Source organism: Pygocentrus nattereri, chromosome 27, assembly GCF_015220715.1.
Source record: "Pygocentrus nattereri isolate fPygNat1 chromosome 27, fPygNat1.pri, whole genome shotgun sequence".
NCBI classification, from domain to species: domain Eukaryota; kingdom Metazoa; phylum Chordata; class Actinopteri; order Characiformes; family Serrasalmidae; genus Pygocentrus; species Pygocentrus nattereri.
The window spans coordinates 5,056,630-5,080,000 of NC_051237.1; the positions used below are offsets into that span (position 1 = coordinate 5,056,630).

General features: G+C 39.0%; 1 protein-coding gene across 2 annotated transcripts in view; it reads right to left on the reverse strand.

Annotated features, from left to right (window-relative positions):
* Positions 1 to 23,371, reverse strand: part of atxn1a (ataxin 1a) — a 123,994-nt gene that overhangs the window by 29,875 nt on the left and 70,748 nt on the right. For both annotated transcript variants that reach the window (XM_017693711.2, XM_037535371.1), the window contains exon 3: positions 8,120 to 8,229. The gene's annotated coding sequence lies outside the window, so the exon portion shown is untranslated. The remainder of the gene's footprint in view (positions 1 to 8,119; positions 8,230 to 23,371) is intronic.

Consider the following 23,371-nt stretch of genomic DNA (forward strand, 5'->3'; position numbering starts at 1 on the left):
ACTACAAAATGGCTGATATAGTATATAGGGCTACTTCTGAAATAGGTAGTGAATGCGCTCATACTGTTTATCATGATGTAGTGCACAAAACTTCACTTCTCCATAATCATTCTCAAAGGTATAAGGACTTAGAATATGAAATCTAAAATACTTAAGGCCCAAATGATAAGCTGAATTTTGGTTCATTTACTCAGTAATTGTGTTGATGTAAAATAATGAATTAAAGGGAAAATGTCCAACATTTTTCTTATATTTGATTTTTTCCTGGGGTTCACTGTGATTTTATATGATAAAAATAGCCATGCCATGATGTTTTGGGAGCAGCTGTTTGAAAATATGAGGTGGCTGGCTTCACAGGTCTCGGAGGAAGCCTGTTCTAGCCCTCCTAGCGCTGGTGGTATCATTTGAATGGGGGAGTCCTAACTAGTGGGTGGAACTGGATATGACTAAATTGGGGAAAAAAAGAGTCATAATTCATTTATATATGACCATTTTCAAACCTTTCACTAACCCTTGGAATTAAAAGGACTGTTTATGTTACTGGTGCCTTTAAGTCTGATAAATATAAATGTAAATGTTTTGATTGGCTGCCTGTACTGTGTATCATTCAGAAAGCGGTCTGAGCTGAAACACTCCCTTTAATTTCAGGAAGAATGGACGGAGCTAAAATGCTGTCTATAAAATGGTTTTTAGTGACAAAAGCTAAAATTCAAAACAGGCAGTTTTTGTAGCTCAAGTTTCTTATATGAACTGCAAAGACTGAGGAGTGAATCATACAAGAAAGCGAAGAAAATGTAATTTTCCATAATATACGCCCTGTAATGTGGAAGGTACGTACATATTTGAATTATGTAAATTCTTTGTATCACTTTTTAGTGCTGTAAAGAAGCTTGACAAAGAATGGACAAATTTTAAGCAAGACTGTAGTGTAATATGAGACTGTTGTATGTGTGAAGTCTGACTCAGCACACTGCCCATCTGACCCTGAACCAGCCTGCTGAAGGTCAGCGTGTCACCTTCCACACAGCAGCAGCGCGACTACTCACCCGCAGCCATTGTTTGCAGGGATAATATAGCGCTTAATTGGTTTTCTAAGAACTAACAAGGGCTCAGAATCATCAGAGCTCAGGATCCAATGACGGAGCAAAATGCATCTGACATTCGCTGAAATCTGAGACGTGTGAAGGGACTTTAAGGATGACAATGTTTGACCCTTGTTGTGTGGCTCAAGGATATGGCATGCAGTAAAAACAAACGATGCTTGCTTCAAGCTCAATTCATATTCACTGTATTTCTAGCACAGTTCTTCAAAGCTCTTGTAGGCTGAGGGTTAAGGGCTGGTTTAGGTTCAGATAGAACTCCCTGGTTTGGTTTCTGGAAACAGATGAAGCCTTCTCTTGGATTAAAACTGGAATTCTTCATTGTAAATACTTGTCGTGCAGAACTAGACATCATCTGGATCCATCCACCTTGCCCTTGATGTCTTTTGTAAGTGTTGTGTAGCTTTATGGATGCTACCAAAAATGGAACTGGATGGTCTAAAAAATGGACAGAGTTGTAAGAAAGAAAGATGTATAGCTTTGTTGATGAGGTTATAATAAATTTAATATCCAGAAGCCTCATACTCTCAAAGGAGTGATCAAAATGGGAGGGAGATAATTTGACAAAACAATATTATAAATAGGTAATTACAGTAAACAATGTACTATTTCATAACTTCTTACTGTTCCAAAAACATCTGAAGTATCAAATTAAACATATTTTTGCTTTTTTAACAACATATCACATTTATAGTGTGGTAGTTTCTTATACTTCAATAGAACAAGTGATTCCAAATATTTCAGTAGTGATGCATGTGTGTAATTCAGAGATCCTTCCTGTCTTATACCTAATGGGATTAGAACTGGAAGTGATTAAAAGTTTTTGTACTGGATCAGTATACATGGAAAGACACCAGTTCATACATGTCTGCATTATCTGTGTAATAAGGACAGAAAACAATAGGACAGACTACAGAAAAGACCAGTTTCTTGTGTTTTGGTATGTAACTGCAAAGGTTTAAGCACTCATTACTGTTTCTGATTGTAAACCTACCAAATTTAAAAGCCTCAGTGCTTCATATCTAACAGCAACCTTATGGAAAGCATTAAGTCAATTTCCGTTACTGATATACTTTCAGCATGGCCAGATGTGAGGTGGCTGAAGGTGAGTTTAGCCAACAGTGTGATGCCACATCAGTCTGGAAGCTAAAGCTGCTAGCCAGGTCTGCCAGAGACTTCAGAGGAAATTCCAACTCTCTGATGTGCTCTGGGTGGTCCATTCCACAGGGGAAGAGAAGGGCCGCAACTGAAAAATACTGGATGATTCACAGATCCTTCCTTTCTGAGGAACACATACTCTAAACTGTGGGTTTTGCAATGAAAGAGATGAAAGGAAAACATTAAGATAGTGTGAAAGATGGTGTAGGAGTGAGAGTAGGAGTAAAGTACTGGAAAGTACAACGTTTTGCATCATGCTAATGATACAAAATGTGAATCTGTGTGAGAACTGCTCACAATAAGCTGGGGTCATGTTTTTAAAACATCTGCTTTTATGAAAATAGAAGTGCTGGTCCTCGATCAGCTTATGACTTTCATGCCCCACACACTGAAAAAGGCTGGTTGTGGATCAGTTCTGTTACTATGATATACTTTTTGCATATAGGCCCAGATTTTAAAGTAACATAAATGCACGCAAAGTATTAGGAAGTACTATGTAGGCCTCATGTTCATGATGCAACATGAATATGTGTCATAACTACTTTAAACAGCCATGTTTAGACACAAAAAATAGTCAATGCACCGATACACTGTTGAATAGTTTATACACTGATATACATATTATTATAAATAACAGTTAGTAATAGGCCTTGACTGGAAACTCTGTAGGCTACATTTGCAGCTGCTCTCCTGTAGTTATGCTTGAGCCTTTTGCCAGAAAAAGGGGCTCTCAGAGGTCATGCTTTTTATTGGCCTGTTTGCTTTCTCCGAATTTCACCAAGAGCCAGCAAATAACTCAACAGATTCGCAAAGCCAGTTCCTCTGACCTCCTTTTAATGCTCCATAACCTATGGCTTATAAACTGTTCCAGTGAATGGGACGATGTGCTAAGAAAAGTGTTTATGGCAGTGGTGTGTGTGACAGACTGTGGTAACGCTGGGTACAACAGGAACTCTGACCTGGCACCCTACTCCAGAACACCAGTCACTAGCCTGGGCATTAGGGTTGCGAGGTCCTGGCAAAACACTTCCCTAAAAGCCACAGAAAATGGCCTGGAATATGACCAAAATAGCCAAAAGTAAGTCAAAAATCGAACCTAAATGTAGAGGTTTTCAGTAAAGATTAAATATTACATACAGTACAGCACAGTTTAGAGAACCACCCTCTATTTAACAATTCCAGGTAAAACAGACATTAGGTAAAATTTATTCTTCATTTTTCAGGAAATTTATCTGTGGGATGTGTAGTTGTCAAGAATCCTTTACTGAGAAAAGGAAATGGCTGGCATTCTCAGAACATTCTCTCTAGCCAGCCTAGAGCTCAGAACTCACAAAATGTGTTGGAGATTATTTCAACCATAAAAAAGGAGAAAATGCAACCAACTTCTAAAGCTCAACTTCGGAGGTGTGAAAAAGTATTCCTGCAGATTTCTTGTACTGAATTGTACTTTAGGGTGGTGCTGACAGGGAATGAAATAAATGAAGGGCAGTCTCTGACTTTAGTGTAGTACTCTATGGGAAGACAATAAAACCGATCTTTACTTCCCACTCATTCTAAAACAGAAATGGTCCTCCTGCAGATACTTTGTCTGCATATGCACTTACCCCTTACTTAACATATAGCTTGTGTTCTTATTTCTTTTTGAGGGTTCTGGTTTAAAATAAAATATTTTGTGAGCTAGATCAAAAAGCCTGGTCTCCAACTTGGTTTCTAAACTAGCTCAAACTGGCATTAAAACCACAAACCTGGCAACCCTGCTGAGTATACACAACAGGTGTCTGCTTCCCTGCCTGATAAAGTACTGTGTGTGCGTGTATTTGTGAGTGTGTGTGTGTGTGTGTGTGTGTGTGTGTGTCTGGGGGGGCTCGTGTTTGAAAGACGAAGTACAGAAGCGAAATACTTGTGTGGAGTTCCACAACAATGCCCTCTCTCTCTTTCTCTCACTCTCTCGCTCTCTCTCTAGAAAGCCCTTCACCAAGAGCAGTGAGCAGCCGCATAGCTTTAAGTGGTGAGGGAGAGAAAGAGTGAGGCACAATGGAATGCCTCTACTCACCCTGCCAAGAACACTTTTCCCATGCAGGAGAGAGCCAAGACTTCCCTCAGCCAGCCAAGAATAGCACCGCTGTCCTAACACACTCACAGAGGCCTAGACACACACAAATACAAACACACACACACACACACACACACACACACAAACACACACACACACACACACACACACACACACACATCCTTCATGTCTGGAGTATCGGGCCCTTAAAGGACTACGGGGTGCTTTCCATAAGCTATAAATGAAAGACCTACATTTTAAAAAGGCAGGTGGGCAGTGCAGACTACCAGAAAAAGATCAATTTCATGTGAGCTGATATGAGTTATGAATTAAGAGATGGCTTGCTAAAAGTTGTCATGAGCCCAGTGCACTTGAACTTGAAAGTTCCAGTCATAAATTTTCTCCCAAGATTTGCTCCAAGCTGCCAAATAGGGATCAGGGTAAACACATACTGCTGAGTTTTACTAGGTGCAGTATAAGAGTGGGAGCAAAAAATATGACATCATTATTCTTCAAGACATTTTCATGATGCACGGTATGTAGCAGAATATTTAATTATTTTGAGGTGTGAGAACTTTCAAATTTGAATGCACCATTAAAATGGTAGTGTCACATATAAAAACTGAGTGCAATCGCAAAAATAATGTATTTTAAGCTGCACTGTATGATTTTTATTACACTGAAGAAGTACATTACTTCTTCAGGTGACATAAAAACACTGCATGTGGGAGTCACCCTGAAAAGCCTGAAATATTCTTTTAATATAATATAAATTTTGGAAGTTTTCAGAACTCATCAAACACCATTATGTATTAACTTCACATGCACAGGCTTAAACAGACAGTCTGGCTCAGTGTTTAGGTCTCAAATTCAAAATCAGCATTATACTGATGAACATGTAAAACAATAGTAGATAATTCAGTTAAATATGTTTGTTTTGCCCGAGTTCTTTTTGACCAGTCTTATACTCACTCTGAATCATCAGATTCATCCACTCGGGGAAGGATTTTAAAGCACAACCAATGTTACAAAATGTTCTTCCACACATTCTTCCACCTGCAGTTACATATTTTCCACCAGAGAGTTCTCTAAATCCTCAAAACTTACACAGGGTAGCTTTAAGAAGGAACTGAAGAACAGTTGGTAAAAAATAAAAAAAATAAGATAATGACATAATGAGGTGACATCCAGTCAGCTGCTTGTTACTATGTAGTTTATGCAGTTACTATACACTGGTTATTGTTGTTGTTTACAATTTCTCTATAGTTGGTTTAAATATGCCTTTTATATGATTTATGCAGTTGTTCAGTCCTCTGGATGTACTCACAATGTCCTCAGAAAGGCACACCATAATGTAATTTATCTCCATAACAATAAACTATTCACAATGGCCACCACTGGAGCAGTAGCACCCCTGTTGATGCTGTCTCTGTTAGCACAATTGCAAATCTGCTTTGCTGATCGCCCTGATTGCTGATTGGGGCTTACAGATTACAACCTTTCATTCTATTCCTGGTCTGTATTCTCAATGTAACTCACTGTATTCCAGGAACATGCCAGCTAGCACAGCACAAAGGTCCAAATCTCCATCTCTTATAGAAAGGACACAACAACAAATAAGCAAGTACAGCCACAAACTGAAAAGAGCATCATATACAATTATTTGCTGACTCTGGAAAAGAAGACACTGTTGTCTAATGAAATGATGTATGTATAGTTTTGTCAGCCTCACATACCATCGCACAACCTTGCATTTACAGAATCATTTAAGTCTAGCATGTACCTGAGAATGATGATGTCTGCACTGAAGCTCTAAAAAGGAATAACTATATTTGGTACACAGCATCTTTAAAGGTCTATTATTTATGTTTTAATAAGACTGTACCAACAGAGAGGCTCAGTTAGTGGCTTCATACTAACTATGGACTTTTTCCATGTAGCTGGACTTTGCCTGACATTTTGGACATGTTAACTCAGCAGAGACTGCATGCAACATTTCCTTTATTATGCCAGTATGCAGTCTTCATTTTACATGGTTCACTGTTTTTCAATTTATTTTTATTTCTTGTGTAATTGATCAACTGATGGAACCTTTGACTCTGTGACCAAGAATAAAACTTCTATATTCACAAGTGTTTATGAGCAGGGATGCAGTTTGTGTCTTGGAGCTGTCTAATAAGTTCAATTCATGTACATTCACCTAGAAAAGATGGGATTAAATTGGGTAATATTTAGTCATTTTGAACCACTTCTATTAGGGCATTAACCATGAAATCATCACACACTGTAAAGGGCATCTGCCATTTTCAAATGGTATAAAATCATTTTAAAGGATACATAATGAGAATATATAATGAATATGATGGTGATAATTTGTTAGCCTAATCAGCTCGTTTCAACACGTTTTTACCATCCAGCACCAGCCTGCATACTCATACTCTCTGAGCTCAAGCTGGGTAGCTTGAGCTCAGAGAATGTGGTTTCATGGTAGCTCCAACTATACTGCCTTTCCAAGTGCATCCTGACTGCTCCCACACTCAAACATCAGTAGGGGGCAGCCTTGTGATTCTCTTACCACAACCAATCAACACTTAGCCAGAAGAGAGAAGAAAGTGATACAAACATACATAATTAATTGCACAACTCACTAAGATTAATAAACAAACTCAATGATTTGTTTACATGACATATACTAAACCATTCTCCAAGCACTGGTAATCTTCTCCTCAGCTAATAGAGAAGTGCCAATTAAAACCATCCAAATAATAAAATCTATATTAAAAAAAAACAATCCTCTCCTCATGTTGTTGGTGACCAGCTGAATAAGAAACAAGACCCTTAATGAAGGGACTGTTCTCGCTTCCTGTTATGCTATGAATAAAATGACCCCAGTGACCGGCTTACATCACCTGCATAAAAATATACGAACCATTTGCATGATTCATGGACCGTTCCTTTAAAAGATGAAGTGAAGAGTTATGAAAGCAGGCCTTTTTATATGGATCTATGTGGAAAGACTAATCTGAGAGCATGTGCTCAGTGGCAAGCAGAGTGTGTGTGTGTGTGTGTGTGTGTGTGTGTGTGTGTGTGTGTGTGTGTGTGTGTGTGTGTGTGTGTGTGCGTGTGTTTGCACGCATACAATCCTATATGCAGGATTCAGATTTAACAACAATGAATAAGAGGACGCTGATGTGATGCTTGCCCCACAGCCACAGGGTATGTGTATGTGTGCTCTGTGTTCCTCTATACAGTAAGTGTGAATCATAAAAGGTGAGTTCTCCTCGCCACAGGAAGAGACAGGCTGGATTTTCCTGGAGGTGTTTTGTGAAAGTGGTCTGGACCCTGGTTGTGGGCGCACACTGTTGTTTGGTAAACAATAGCTCTGTTGCCAGGCAGACCCGCACATCACCTACACCAATCAGGGCTCGCCATGGAAGGGCAGCGCGGTTAGCGCTCTGCTAGCGAGGCATGATTTCTACAGTAGCTCCTGCACGTACTGTCACGCTACCCTAAAACCAAATCACGTAACCTCAGCGTAAGTGGAGTAAATGCACATTTAACAAACACAAACATACTTCATCAGCACAACTGCACCTTGTAGGCCAAATTACTCATTAAACAGCTGCTCCGTGCTCCGATATTGTAATATACAGTAATCTGATTTGCTCTGATTTATTGGCTAAGCTAGGGGGCCTTAAGACATCAGTGGGCGGGAATAGAACAACCATTACAGCTGTCAAAGACAAACAGATTAGAGGTGACAGAGATGTGTGCGTGGTGTATGTGTGTTTTGTAAATCCTATCATACCTCATTCAGTTCAGCTCCTGTGTTCTCCCTCCAGTTTGTCAGCATGTGCAGCAGCCCATGGGGGTCCTTACAATCCACCACAGCACGTGTTCTCAGACTTCCAGCTCGGCCTGTATACACACACACACACACACACACACACAAATATTTGTTTTTATACTATGCCAGAACAGAGGGAATATAAATGCAGTATGTCACGTTAAAGGAGAAGTAAACCGTAATTTTGAAGGAGAAGGAGAAAACATTTTGAACATTAATATACAATTATGGAACAAGATTTTACTTCTGTCCATTTCTCATGAAAAAATCATACCATATTAATTAAAGCATTCAACATAAGATGGTGTAAAATAAATAAATACATAATGAATTAAAAAAAGGTTTCATATGACAATGACCACATGTAACTGCCTATATGTTATAAAGCAATACGTTTCTTCCGTGCTTCACACTGATTTTATCACAGGAAGAACTTTCAGTCACTCATCACTGCTTATTGCAGTCATTTCAATCTGTCAATTCCTGTCATATAATCATCAAGGTTTCTGAATTTTATAAGGAGTAAGATTTTTAGATGAATGAAGCAAGACTGAAGTGAGATTATTGATTTTGAATGTGCATGTAGCTTTTAGCATGTAGCTTGAAGTACATTTTAAACTGTGTAGCATCAAAAGTGGCAAGCTGAGCTACTCCGAAGGGTCATGTAAAGCTCTCGAGGTAAGACAAGGTTTTAAACTATTTGCACAATATATGTGTATATATATATATATATATGTATATATATATATATATATATATAAGAAAAAAAATATATAGTATAATTCAAGAAAACTATATGAAATGAAATATGCATTTTTTATGTTCTTCATTTTATACAGTGACAGTATTTGAAAAAAGCAGCCTACATTTAGTAAAAAAAAATACAGAAACTTTTCCCCGCAAAACATGTGAAAACTGCATAAGAAAAGAACTCAAGTCTGCTTTTATGTGTTCTCACAATGAATCATGTGCATCATACCATTTGCAGCAGTTGATGAAGATACAAATTAAACCAAACAAGGAGCTTAAACTCAAGTGTGTCAGTGGTTGAGCAAAGGTGCTTAATGGAACGATCATCAGCATGATCTTGGAGCGAGGCAGGCATATTTCTGTCCTGAAAATCCAGGAAAACAAACAAGCACACATCATAAACACAATGAATTCAGTGATCCAGAGCCAGCTGACAATGCTTTCTCCACAAATGAGACTTTGAATTCCTATCAGTGGCCTGAGGCAGGGTGCTAAGCAAGTGCGAAGCGGCGAGCAGACATGATCAACATGAGCCCACATCAAACAGCCTCAGCTCAGAATACATTCCAAGACACACAGATGTACACCAGAGATTTGGTAGCACACATTCTCTGACACCGTCTCTGATACTTTCGATAAGTGTCTCATCTCCAGACACACATGGCCTCGTTCGGATCAAAGTATGCAATAGTGACACAGTGACTAGCAAACACACGGCTCAGCGGCTGCTCTGGCATCAGCCTCACTCTGCAGCCCACGTGCTTGTTAGTGCTAATCTGACATCAGGATCTGCTCAAGCAAACCTGATTTGAACTAAATGAATGACAAATAAAGACACATGCCCAAGTCTGTCTGAACTGCAGCGGTAACCGTGGTTCAGCCTTAAAGCGATAGCTCGGTCAAAAAAATCGAAAATACACAAAAACGTTTGCTTCTTTAGGTTTGCACAACACAGCAAGCAATGAATGGAAATTTCATCAACCAGGTTGGTGTTGTGCAAACATAATGTACAGATCACATGCAAGTAGACTTCCTTAGTAGTAGTTTCCTAGACTGTGTGGCATACCGTTACATATGGCATTTTTGTGCTAATTTTAGTGCATCATTTTTTTCTTTTTTACCAGTTGACAAGTTGACAACCAGAAAATTCAACCTTCAAGATGGCAGCTACTACTGTTTTTGGCTATGTAATACTTTTGTCCATTTTTAGATAACCGTATCACATTGAGCGCAGAGCAGGCTGTGTGACCTTCTGTCCACTCTCTGAAACCGACCCACGTCTCACTTTAGTATTCTGGAGGAGTGCACAGTGAGCTCAGAGTGACCACTGGAGCAGAGCTTGCAGTGTGAGGAAGCCAAAGGAGCCTCTATAAAACACATTTCTGGGGCACCATGTGAAAGACAAACTGTTTCTTTCAGAGGCCTAGAAAGATCAATACAGGTTCCTTACATGAGCAGGGCCTGTGTAAAGCCACCAAGGGGGAACACAGTCTAAAAAGACCTGATTTCATTTGTTGAAGTGTCAAAGGGAGGTAGAGGAGAAGAGAAGAGGAAACTAATGACTAAGGTTAACAAGGTTAACCTTAAATGTTAAGTGTTCTATTTTTTCTTTGATTTAACCTGAAATCGAAATTGACCGTTTTAAGTTTAAACTTGGTAGGATCATACAGCCTATATGTCAATGGTGCGATTGAGTATGTGGGGCTGATTGCAGTTTGTTCAAATGGGCTGTTTCCCATAGGAAATGAATGGCAGAATGTTAAGAAAATTCAAACTGCCAGAAATGATGTCATAAGGGATGTCCGACACATGCCCCTCACTGACATTACACACACTTACATACACTATATTGCCAAAAGTATTCACTCGTCTGCCTTCACACATATATGAATTTGAGTGACAGCCCATTCTTAATCCATAGGGTTTAATATGATGTTGGCCCACCATTTGCAGCTATAACAGCTTCAACTCTTCTGAGAAGGCTTTCCACAAGGTTTAGGAGTGTGTTTATAGGAATGTTTGACCGTTCTTCCAGAAGCGCATGTGTGAGGTCAGACACTGATGTTGGACAAGAAGGCCTAGCTCGCAGTCTCCGCTCTAATTCATCCCAAAGGTGTTTTATTGGGTCATGGTCAGGACTCTGGTGAGCAGTCATGTTGGAACAGGAAGGGGCCACCGCCAAACTGTTCCCACAAAGTTGGGAGCACAAATTTGTCCAAAATCTACTGGTACGCTGAAGCTGCACCAAACTTTACACTTGGCACAATGCAGTAAGACAAGTATCAGTCCCCTAGCAACCGCCTAACCCAGACTCATCTATCAGACTGCCAGACAGAGAAGCGTGAATGGTCACTCCAGAGAATAAGTCTCCACTGTTCTAGAGTCCAGTGGCGGTGCTTTACACCACTGCCTTTGACGCTTTGCACTGCGCTGGGTGATTTAAGGCTTGGATGCAGTTGCTTGGCCATGGAAACCCATTTCATGAAGCTCTCCATGCTGTTCTTGAGCTAATCTGAAGGCCACATGAAGTTTGGAGGTCTGTGGCGACTGACTCTGCAGAAAGTTGCCGACTTCTGCGCACTATGCGTCTCACCATCTGCTGACCCCACTCGGGTCATTTTACATGGCCTACCACTTTGTGGCTGAGTTGCTGTCGCTCCCAGTCTCTTCCACTTTGTTATAATACCACTGACATTTGACTGTGGAATATTTAGTAGCAAGGTAATGTCACGACTGGACTTGTTGCACAGGTGGCATCCTATCACAATACCATACTTGAATTTACTGAGCTCCTGAGAGCGACCCATTCTTTCACAAATGTTTGTAGAAGCAGTCTGTATGCGGTGCTTGGTTTTATACACCTGTGGCCATGGAAGTTATTAGAACACCTGAATTCAACGATTTGGATGGGTGACTGAATACTTTTGGAGATATAGTGTAAATACACACATTCTAATAACCACCTGGGATACCACAGAAATGGCCTAACAACACCTTAACATCCACCTTGGATCCTATAGAAATAGCCTAGCAACATCATAGCAACCACCTGGGACACCAAAAAAATGGCATAGCAACACCTTAACAACCATCTTGGATTCCATAGAAATAGCTTAGCAATACCTTAGCAACCACCTGGGATTACATAGCAGTAGCTTTGTTAAGCTATTTCTAGTTTACCTTGTCTATTCATGTCCTTTAACCCCTTAAAATCCCAGGATTATTACATACTAAGACTTATTATTCAGTAACTACAGGGACCTCAATGCAAACTGGTTGAGCTATTCCTTGGTTATAGAGGCGTCTAATAAAACTGTGTTGGCCATATAAAGAGTTAAGTGTGTCATATTATGCTTAGTTCATCACATCATCCATCAAGTAAAGGACAAATCCTGTAATCTTCCATCAAAATGTAATGAATTCTGGCCCCTTCTAAAATGTCTTTTGAGTTTTGTTTATGTCACCGTACACCACCAAGCAGGAAAAATATTAACTAATAATATCATGTTTCACCTGCCCCTCCCACCACCCCCATCTATCATTGAGTGACAATGCTCAGCCAGTTCAGAGACCCTCCCTGATTTTTTTTGTTTTACTTGGAAATATATCACGGTACAGAAGGAAAGTGTGTTTTATGTGTTTTCCAGTTCGCACTGACTCATGTTGATTTTTCCCCTCCTGAAGGCTGCTTGTAATGTTTGTATTTTTTCATGTATCAAAAACAGTCATAATTCATTTTTGCATGACTCTGTTTCAGCCTCTCTCAGGCTTATTTTATTATCATGGCTTTAAGTGTAATACAGAATAATGATCTTCTGCATGTTCTGATGGGCTGACCTCTTCACAAGTGAAAATGAGGCACATCAAAAAGTTCAGGCTGTCATGAACAAAAACTTAAATAAACTTCAGCCACTCCTTTTGGATGGCTGGGTCCTTTGGTAGGCAGCAATGATACATGTACTTCCCAACAATTTTCAATCTTCCATGATATAGGCCCTTTAAGGATTGGGTTTGGACACTGCAGCTCAATATTGTGCTCCAGATCTACGGGAGTACATGCATCATTTTTAGTGGACATATAATCAAAGTCATCTGTTCTGAATGTTGCTATGGGGATGATTCCATGTGGTTATGTATGGGAAAATATGTATGGGAAAATATGCCACGTTCTACTGATCAATGGATAACCAAGCATGATACTGTGACCTTCATTTCTGAAAAGCTGCTTAGTAATCAGTGCTGCAGACAATTCCATCCTGGTTCCAGTAAGTTGCAGAAAGAAAATCCATTTCCTGTTCTCCTCCTGCTGAACTAGACCTGACTAAATTGGACCTGACTCTGGGTGTTAATGTACTGTGAAACCAGGCATGGCATTGAAAAGACAGGCAATGCCCAGTGCCTTTTGAATTCCTTCGAAGGTTTTCTCTGTACCAAGCTGTAGCTCAGACCGCAAGCAGTAAACAGGACCAGTATAAACTTGCCCACTCTTTTTAGGTGCAGTGGTTCAGTCTGACACTTTCATTTTGCCACTGCATCAAATGGCACTCCTCTGAAAGTTACCCTTAGCTGCTGGTGACCACTCACAGAGCCAGTTTCTCGACTATGTAAACATTTTTCTATAACTGTGAGCATTCAACTTTTCACTCCAGGGCTGTAAGGTAAAAAGCAGTGCATGCAGAGAGAAATTCAAAACCTCAAAAATGCACTGAACAGAATAAAGACAGCCTCTTAAGAATATTATCTTCAAATATTTTTATTAAAACTGCCAGGAAACTTTGACCAACACAGAAAAGAGATATATTTCCAATTATAAAAATGGCTATTTACTTCAGAGTTGTTTTTTAGCATTAGTTTTAATTGATCTTGAAAAAGACTATGTAAAATTTTACATTTAGTGAATGTAACATAAGTGACAGAAGTTTCCAAAGAAAGGTTTCGTAGTGTCAGTGTCATAGTACTACATGCATTAAAGTGCGTGCACAAAGATTTATGAATGTGCTTTTGTAAGTCATTCAGTGGTATTCTTAATTCAATTGAGGAAATAATACTTTTTCTTTTAGCATTTTTTTATATTTTTATTTAAATGTTGAAAATGTAGATGTATCATGAGTTTAATTTTTAAATGTAAAAGTTTATAAAAAAATTCCATGTCATTACTGAAACTGAGTTTTAGTCCATAGACAGGGCCTTATTTTAGCCACATCCCAGACTGCACCCCTTTTCCTCATAGCCACATGGTGAGCACTTAGATCCCACTGTTTTGAAGTAAATGTGTCCCAAAGTCTAAATTTAGTCTGTAACATTTAGAATTGTCATTACCAAAATACACAATTTCTGCAATTAAGTAAACAGTTTAGTGTCTTAATGAAAAATAGTATGGTTTGACGTGTGTTTGCTGGTGATGTACTGACTGCAGTTTTTGAGCTACATACAAAATTAGCTAAAACTGTCACTACTGAAACAGTCACTACTAAAATGTTGTTTTGGCTGTGACAAAATTAAATGTTCAACCATTTATTTTAATAAAAATAATGAACCCCTTAAAAATTAAGAGCTTATTATATACCAAGACTTATTATTCATTAATTACATAGCCTTCAAACTGGCTGTGGCTATTCTTAGGCTATAAGTGTGTAATAAAACTTTGTGCATTCAGTAAAATTATTCATTTATGTACTATAAACAGGATGGATTGTTAGCGTACTGATAGATGGATGTATCTTTTGGGAGCTCCCAACAGCAGCCATGTTTGACCAGTAAAATGCAAAAAAACTAAAACTTAATTTTATTTCTACTCAACCTCTATAGCTTCCTTTCACAATGTAAGTATTTGAACTTGGAGAAAGTTCCAGCACTCTGATTTGCTCAGCAACAGAACATGCCACTGTGTGCACTCTGCAGATTTGATGTGTACGTGGACACTGCTACAGATTTCTGCCGGTTTCTGCAAGTTTGGTGTGGTGGCCTGGTGCCCAGGCCTGCATTCCCTCATAACGAGTGTCTGATTTCAGCTGGCCAGAGCCCGGCGTGTTCCAGGCCTGACGGATCGTCTGACAGATGGCCTGGGCAGAAAAATGCCCGACTCCCTGTTTTTTTTTTTTTATATTATTCTCAGGCATTCTCTGGCTAGGCCGCAGTAACATACCTCAGAAATCTCCACAATACCTCAGGCCTGCCCTCCTTCAAATTCCACTCAGTCTACAAAGGTCCCAGTGCACACGTTTAGAATGCAGACAGTTTTGTTACTTTAGGAGCCTCAAGACGGGAGTAATGTCTTTTATGGCACAGATTTGGTTCCAATTTATGAGCAGACCTCAGGCTTTAGGTGTAATTGAAAATGGAAGTGACACTGAAAAATGTTCTATATAAAGTGAGAGCATTTCTCCCTCTGTCCCACTCTTCATGTAAATTGCTCTATCAGCATAAATGAAATGGAATCAAGACAGACCATGCCATATCACTCAACCCCAAACCACTTTGATGTGATCGGATCTCCAAAATAAATCCACAAAAGAATACACAAGCTTTAACAAGGACATCCAAAAGGTGAAAGACACACACACACACACACACACACACACACACAAGCCATGTTAATAATTGCTGTTATAACAAGTAATGCAGTGTAGATTGAAATACTATAAGCCAAGACACCAGAATCTATCTTAACATGTTTTCTTAATCTTAAAAAAAATTGTGAACATGAAGTTATTATTCCACTGAACAGCACTGAACAGTACTAGGCAAAAGACAGATCAGCGTTTGTACATTTAATTTCCAGTCAAAACAGCCATTAAGTACAAGTCATTTCTTTTTTTAGAATTTCTGAAAAGATACGGGATAATCCGCTAAGACTAAGTCAAAGGAATACATTATTCAAAGACACATAACAAATGGGAATTCTAAGAGCTGTGGAAGAACTCGGTAGACCACCAAAACTGTACTTAAAGCTGCATCACTGTACTGTACAAAAGCAGAAAATGCAACCAACTTCAAAGACTGAACTCTTGGAATTGTTGAGGTGTGGAAAAAAATCCTTGCAGATTTCTTTGAAAAACTGGAAGCATGTCTCTCAATAAGAATGGAAGCTGTAATAAAGACAAAGAGTGGACGCTCTAATATTAATACTAAAAAAATGTGATATTTTATTTAGTTGTTGAGACGTTTATGAAATTTTCTGTATTCATTTCTGATGATGACAAATTAATAACTTGTACTTAATGACCATCTTGACGGGAAATGACACAAAATAAAGGTGGTCTCTAACTTTTGCACAGTAATGTAAATATTTTACATTATTTTGGATTTTTGTTTATTCTACCCTATTTTCTTGAGGTTTACAGCTTTCTTAGTCATTTCAGAATCATGTATAACTCTCTTCATCACTCTTGAAACGTTTCTTAATATTTGAAGTCTTTCTGAAAAATAATTAATTTAAGACGCTACACAGTGCAAGCATATGCAAGAAAACTACGCTATTATTGAAAATAGGGATTCCAAGCTTTTTATCAGTATTTCCAAATTTCTGAAATGTAATTTTTATTTAAGAGTCTGTTAACACTGGGGGAAAAAACTGTCCACCATAGCTGTTTTCAGCATTGCTGACCGGGGCAGCCTGGAGGGCCACATATAACACACACACACCATACACACACACACACACACACCATACACACACACACACACACACACACACACACACACACACACACAGCATTCCAAACAGTGCCTTTCAATCTTCATCAGAGCGGTATAAATATGTCAGCATTCCGGCACACCTGTGTGTTATGGAGAGTGTGTAGAGAACAGTGACAGGCTGAGAGCTGGACCTGATGCCTGTCAAGCGCCCATACACACTGCTTATCACACACTCAGCCAGGAGACCACGGGAAAGGAAAGAGAGAATGCTCAGACACAAGCTGAGTCTGAAGAGAAAAAATGGAATGATAAAGCAACTATGAAAGAAAGCGAGAGAGAAATAGGAGTGTGTGCGAATCTGTGGGAAAAACATCCATCAATTCTGGAGTTTTAACCATTTTTCTTTAACAGTCATCCTCAATTAAAGGGTTCATATCAAGTAAAAATCCTCAGTTTTATAAAAACTGAAACTCAGCTGCAAAAACGGCCTGCTTGAAATTCAATTGTGATGTCACAAAAATCATGAGCCTACGGCAGATTAGCTTCACCCAATCAGCCCATTCATGCTAGTCATCACTATGCTGACGTGCAGTTGGTCTTACTGTATATTTTTCCAGCTATTGTCTGAAAAGGAACAGCTTTTGTCTCTATTCTTTATTGTAAATACATTAGAAGGCCCAGAGGGAGTTTGCATTCTTTTCACACTGAGCCAAAACAAGAACATGGAGGATGTTTCACATTCTTGACATACAGCAGCTCTCTTCTACACATGACTTTAGGCTGTAAATGAGAAATTGGAAAATCATACATAAAGCAAACTAAGGCTGTTTGATACAGACATAAAATCTGACGTTCTTTAAAATTGCTGGAAATTGTTATGACAATATGAGAAGTTTTGTACTAAAATTAAAATACTATGACTCTTTTCTGCTGTGCATTTGAATAGAAATCTTACTAATTTCCCCTTTATGTTACAAAAGCACAATTCATCATTGTGCAAAGTGCAAAATACTAATCATGAAATACTAATAGATCATTACATCACAAGCACATTATCTGTGCAGCCCAAATGTAAATTGTAACAAATTATGAACAAAGATAACCAAAAGGAAACTGCTTATTTTCTCCGGCACAGCCAATGCATATTCTCTGTGGCATCAATCCCAACATATGCTTTTTGTTTCAGAGGCCAGTTTAAGTTAACAGACTGAGCCTTTCCTCAGAAACTTACAGTTAAAGCACAGATGCTAATGTGTGAATATGAACATGGGCGGGACTACAAGTGGTCTGAGGAATTTCTATTAAAACGACTATTGTGGGCGGAGCCAACTATAGTGTTTTCATTGGCCCTCTCCATTTGAAAAAAGTCTTGGTCAGCTACCAAATACAACAGACTATAAAGGTGAAGATCATTTAAAGATATGTAATCTCAAAGCTAAACACAACCCTGCTGAGATGGTTTAATAGAGAGGTGAATTTACCTCTTTTGATGAATTATAGCTGCTTTGTTATCATCTGTATGAGGCTTGATCCACCATTGGTTTACACAAATATGAATGTACTTGTCACTGACTTCGAATTATGTTTTAAATAAAATATTATATTAGGTCCTTTTCTGTTTAGACCAACTTGGACAGGATCATTTTCCGAAATGAAGCGTGAGAGTGAAGGCCAGTGCTACACTGTGCCCATATATAACCCAAAAAGTTGAGACACTGTGCAAAATATAAATAAAAAACAGAATGCAATGATGTGTAAATCATATAAACCATATACTTCATTAGAAATTGCACAAAAACAACATATCAAATGTTAAAACTGAGAAATCATATAGAATTTTGGAAAATATAGGCCCATTTTGAATTTGATGCCAGTAATTTCAAAAACGTTGAGACAGGGGCAACAAAAGACTGGTAAAATTGCGTAATGCTAAAAAAAATACCAGATTTGGTATTGGCAACAGGTCAAGATTCTGTAGTGGAAAATCACTGCACGGGTTCAGGAACACTTCCGTCTGTGAACATAGTTATTCTCTGCATCCACAAATGTACGTGTTCTGTGATCCAACCAATCAAAATTTAAAATTCCTTATGGAACCCATGGACACCATATCCTCCTGGCTAAAGAGCAGAGGGACCACCTGGCATGTTATCAGCATGCAGTTGAAAGGTCAGCATCCATGATGGTATGGGGGGTATTAGCGCACATGGCATTGGGGCCTTGCACATCTGTGAAGGCAACATTAATGCTGAACGACATTTAAAGATTTGGGAGCAACATATGCTGCCATCCAGATGACGTCTTTTTCAGGGAAGGTCCCTGAACTGCTGAGCAGCTGAAATCCTACATCAAACAAGAAAGGGAAAACATTTCACCTTCAGAGCTCATGGCTCCTCAATTCCCAAACAGAGTGTTGTTAAAAGCATAGGTGTTGAAACACAGTGGTAAACATACCCCTGTCCCAGTTTTTTGGAATGTGCTGGTGCCATCAAATTCAAAATGAGCACATATAAAAAATGTAATATAATGTTACCTTGTACTATATTCAATTAAATAAACATTTACATTATTTGCATATCATTGCATTCTATTTCATTTACATTTTGCACAGCCCCATTTTGGAAATGGGGTTGTACACTAGCCGCATTAATGGAACTAAAATATTATTAATGTAATAAGTAATAAGACAAAATCAGGTCATCTGCTAAGAGACAGTGTAGTGAGGAAGCAAAGTTAGCAGAGTTAAAGGGAAAGGAGAATGAGGAAGACTTCAAGCCATTGATTTAACTATTATTTATGTAGGAAGGGCATGTAAAAGGATAGCATGGCTAAAGAAGGTATATGAAACTGCAAAGCATCTGTTTCACTAATGGATAAGACTTCCATCCATTCACTTTAGCTGCTTAACTCCAGCAAAATGGAATTGAATGGGCCAATTTTGCTTTGCAAGTCAGAAAGTTTTGTTAGAGTGTATAGTTCTGGCTGATTCTGTGAATGCTTGTAACCAAAGACTGCAGTGAAAGCAACTTCAAAATCGAGGTGGGTAACATGACAATTTGTTATCGATGTAGTCATTAAATGTTTTATACTCTTATGTGAACATCCTGGCCAATCACAAGTGTTCTTTTAGATAAATCAAGAGAGGACCTACTCAGGACCTTCTGTGGTATCTCGGCAGGTGTAGCCAAGTCAGCTCTCCCTTTGGTTAGGCCTTCAGGAGCTAGACAGAAGGCCTTACCATCCACCAACATAATTAGGAAGCGACAGTGGAACCAACTTATCATGCATCGCTTTAAATGGGTGGGACCAGCTTTGTGAGTGAAACAACACTCTTCGCCTTCTGGAAGTCCTAGATGCATCCATGACTGTGTATATGAGCCATAGTCAAACCAGGTTTCAGTTAGTCATTAGAAACAGAAAACAGCAGCTCTATGTGTCTGTGTCTGTTATAAGCTCCAATTATACACACTGAATGCCTTTTACAAGCATAATTCAGAACAGCTAAACATTGTACGCATGCACCAGGGTTAGTTTGGTGCTAACACTAATACTATTAGAAATTCTTCAAGGATGTTAACAGAAATTAGTATTACTGTAAAGACGGATGTTTCTTCTCATTTTTGGCCATGTTTTGACATGTATGGCACAAGTAAAGGCTGAATCATAGAATTCACATTATCCATAAAACATATTAGTTCAGGTAAAACAATACAAACTAGTCTTAAAAACGCTATGTCGATAGTTCACTAATATGATTTAATACAACACAAAGCACATTGGAATTACAATATAAGACAAGATAATCACAATGTGGAATAGTGTCCATATTGAGCAGCCTCAGAACAGCTTTGGCAGACAAGACAAAGGTGTTCATTAATGACACAGACCGTCAAATTTTTAATTCAGAGCAGTATAAATCCTTCATGCAGCTGCCATGAGAGATATAATAAACATATCTATGGTTTGCTTGTAATGCATTGCGACTGGTCCTACTGCCTCTTCTTCAGATGGATGGATAAAATCAGACAGGACTCCTATTCCTCTCTGAAGAAAAACACATGATGGAGAGACCCAGAGGAACCACATCAGAGGTCCTCCTTTCATCTTCTAAAGCTTAGTATATCTCTCCTGGTCTCCCTGTCTCACCCTCTCCCTCTCTCTCTCTCTCTCTCTCTCTCTCTCTCTCTCTCTCTCTCTCACACACACACACACACACACACACACACACACACACACACACACACACACACTCACTCACTCACTCTCTCACTCACACACACACACACACACACACACACACACACACACACAGTGAAAGAATGAGTGTGCCCAGTAGCTCAGTCACCTGAAGGTCAGAACTGTGAGCGTGTGAATGAGGGAGTGGCACAGGATGACATCATTACTACTAGACCAGATCGATAGACAAGTGGCTGTGGGTGGAGCCATGAGCTCATCTTCTCAGCCAGAACCTGATGACTACAGCCTGCCAGAGTGTGTGCATGTGTGTGTTTTTCATACATTATCAGGACAGAAAATTTACTTCTAAGACTGAACTCTGGATGTGCAGAAAAAGTATACTACAGATTTCTATATAGATGAACACTAAATACTGAAAAAGTGACATCATACTATACAATTAATTTTTTTTTCTGATGCTGAATGAATAACTTGTACTTAATGGTCATTTTGACTGGAAATTTTAATGGCTGTGTTGAATGGTTTTCTGTACTGTATTAAAACAAGTTTGTGTGTGTGTGTTTGTGTAGACAGTCAAGGAAATTCCACTAAAGAGAAGAACAAACACATACACTTACTGTCCAACACACAAGCTAATCCAACCTGCAGCAGCATCGTAGGCTTTTCTTCACTTCATTTATTTCCAGTCTTGCGCCAAGCAGTGAGTCAGCTCTGTTTTAATGATGAAAAACGACTTTACACAACCATTCATGTACTGAGGGATGCTACCCATTTCCTCAGCTACACTGAAGCTCATTCATTCCCTCGCTTGCCACAATGAGGAATAAACACCATCCAGAAAAGGCACTATTTACATTTACATCAAGCCTCAATAATGCTGCACCTTATACTGCAGAAGCTCTGCTTCTGATACAGCTACTTGTAATGCACCTTAGGGCTGGACAATATATTGGCTGGTAATTGTTGTCAGGATACTGAAATACTGCAATACTGACATTGCAGGAGGCCACATATGAGGTTTGCAAATGAGGCTTGATGTGAAATGCTGCACTGTAGAGATACTTACTGACTCGTATTACTTTATGATGGAGGGGACACATGCTTACAAAATAAATATGGCCATTTTATTTATAGTCAAAAACGATCAGTGAACATACATAAAATTTTTTGTATGTAAAGAACGTTTTCTTTAAATTAAATACCACGTTTATGCCAAAACCCTCTCTCAAAACTATTGTAAAACAACGTCTCAGGCATTTTTCAACATATTTCTAACCTTACCAGACTATATAGCCAAAAGTATGTAGACACCTGACCATTACACTTATATGAGCTTGTTGGACACCCCATTCCAAAACCAAAGGCATTTACATAGAGTTGGTTCCCCTTTGCAGCCATAAGAGCCCCTACTCTTCTGGGAACAGTTTCCGCAATATTTCTGAGTGTGTCTGTGGGAATTTGTGCACATTCAGACAAAAGAGCATTTATGAGGTCACATGGAGGGCACGGATGTTAAATGCGAAGGCCTAGCTCACAATCCACGTTCCTATTCATCACAAATGTGTTCAGTGGGGTTAAGGTCAGGGTTCTGGGCAGGCCACTGGAGTTTCTCCACAACAAACTAGTCAAACCATGTCTTTATGGAACTTGCTTTGTGCACAGGGCATAGTCATGGTGGAACAGGAAAGGGCCTTCCCCACCAGTCAGCCAGATAGTGAAGCGTGACTCATCACTGCAAAGAACATGTTCCCACTTCTCCAGAGTCCAGTGATTATGTGTCTTATAACACTCTAGTTGATGCTTAGCATAGCATTTAGTGATCTTAAGCTTGTGTGCAGCTGCTTAGCCATGGAAACCCATTTTATGCAGCTCCTGGCGCACAATTATTGTGCTGAAACTTCCTTGGGCAGTCTGGAACTCTGGAACTACTGCTTTGTGGCTGAAATGTTGCTTCTAGTTGCTTCCATTTCACAATAAAAGCACTTACAGTTGGCAGATCTAGTGGGGTAGAAATTTCACAAACTGACTTGTAGCAAAGGTGGTCTCCTTTGACAGTGCTACAGTTAAAATCAGTGCTCTTCAGTATGATACATTCTACTACCAGTGTTTGCCTATGGAGACTGCAAGACTATGTACTTAATTTTATATACTTATTAGCAATGACTGTGGTTGAAACACCTGAACTCAATAATTCATTGCTCTTGGCTATATAGTATAGCTTTTTGAGGCATTAGATGCTTCAGACAGCTGGTTCCTGTCACCACCACTGTGAGCAATTTAAATTTTTTCTATAACAAAGCATTTCACATAAAACCACTCTGCATGACTTTGTTTACATCTTATGGATTTAATTATGCAATCGTTTGTTAAATTAGTTGAATGTACTGCAAGGCACACAGCAATTACAATATACTGCAGTGCAATAGTAAGAGTGTATTTCGTCCATATTGCACTGGCCTGCTTGCAAACTCGAACTAAATTTAGCAAATAAATCATGGCAAGGTCAGTCCAGTCACTGGCAATCTCAAAGCTTGTCATTCAAGCGCCAATTACAATTCAATCCCTCCTCTTTGTTCCTCTACAATGCAAAGGTGAAAGAAGAGGTGGAACAGAAGATACCTCATACTC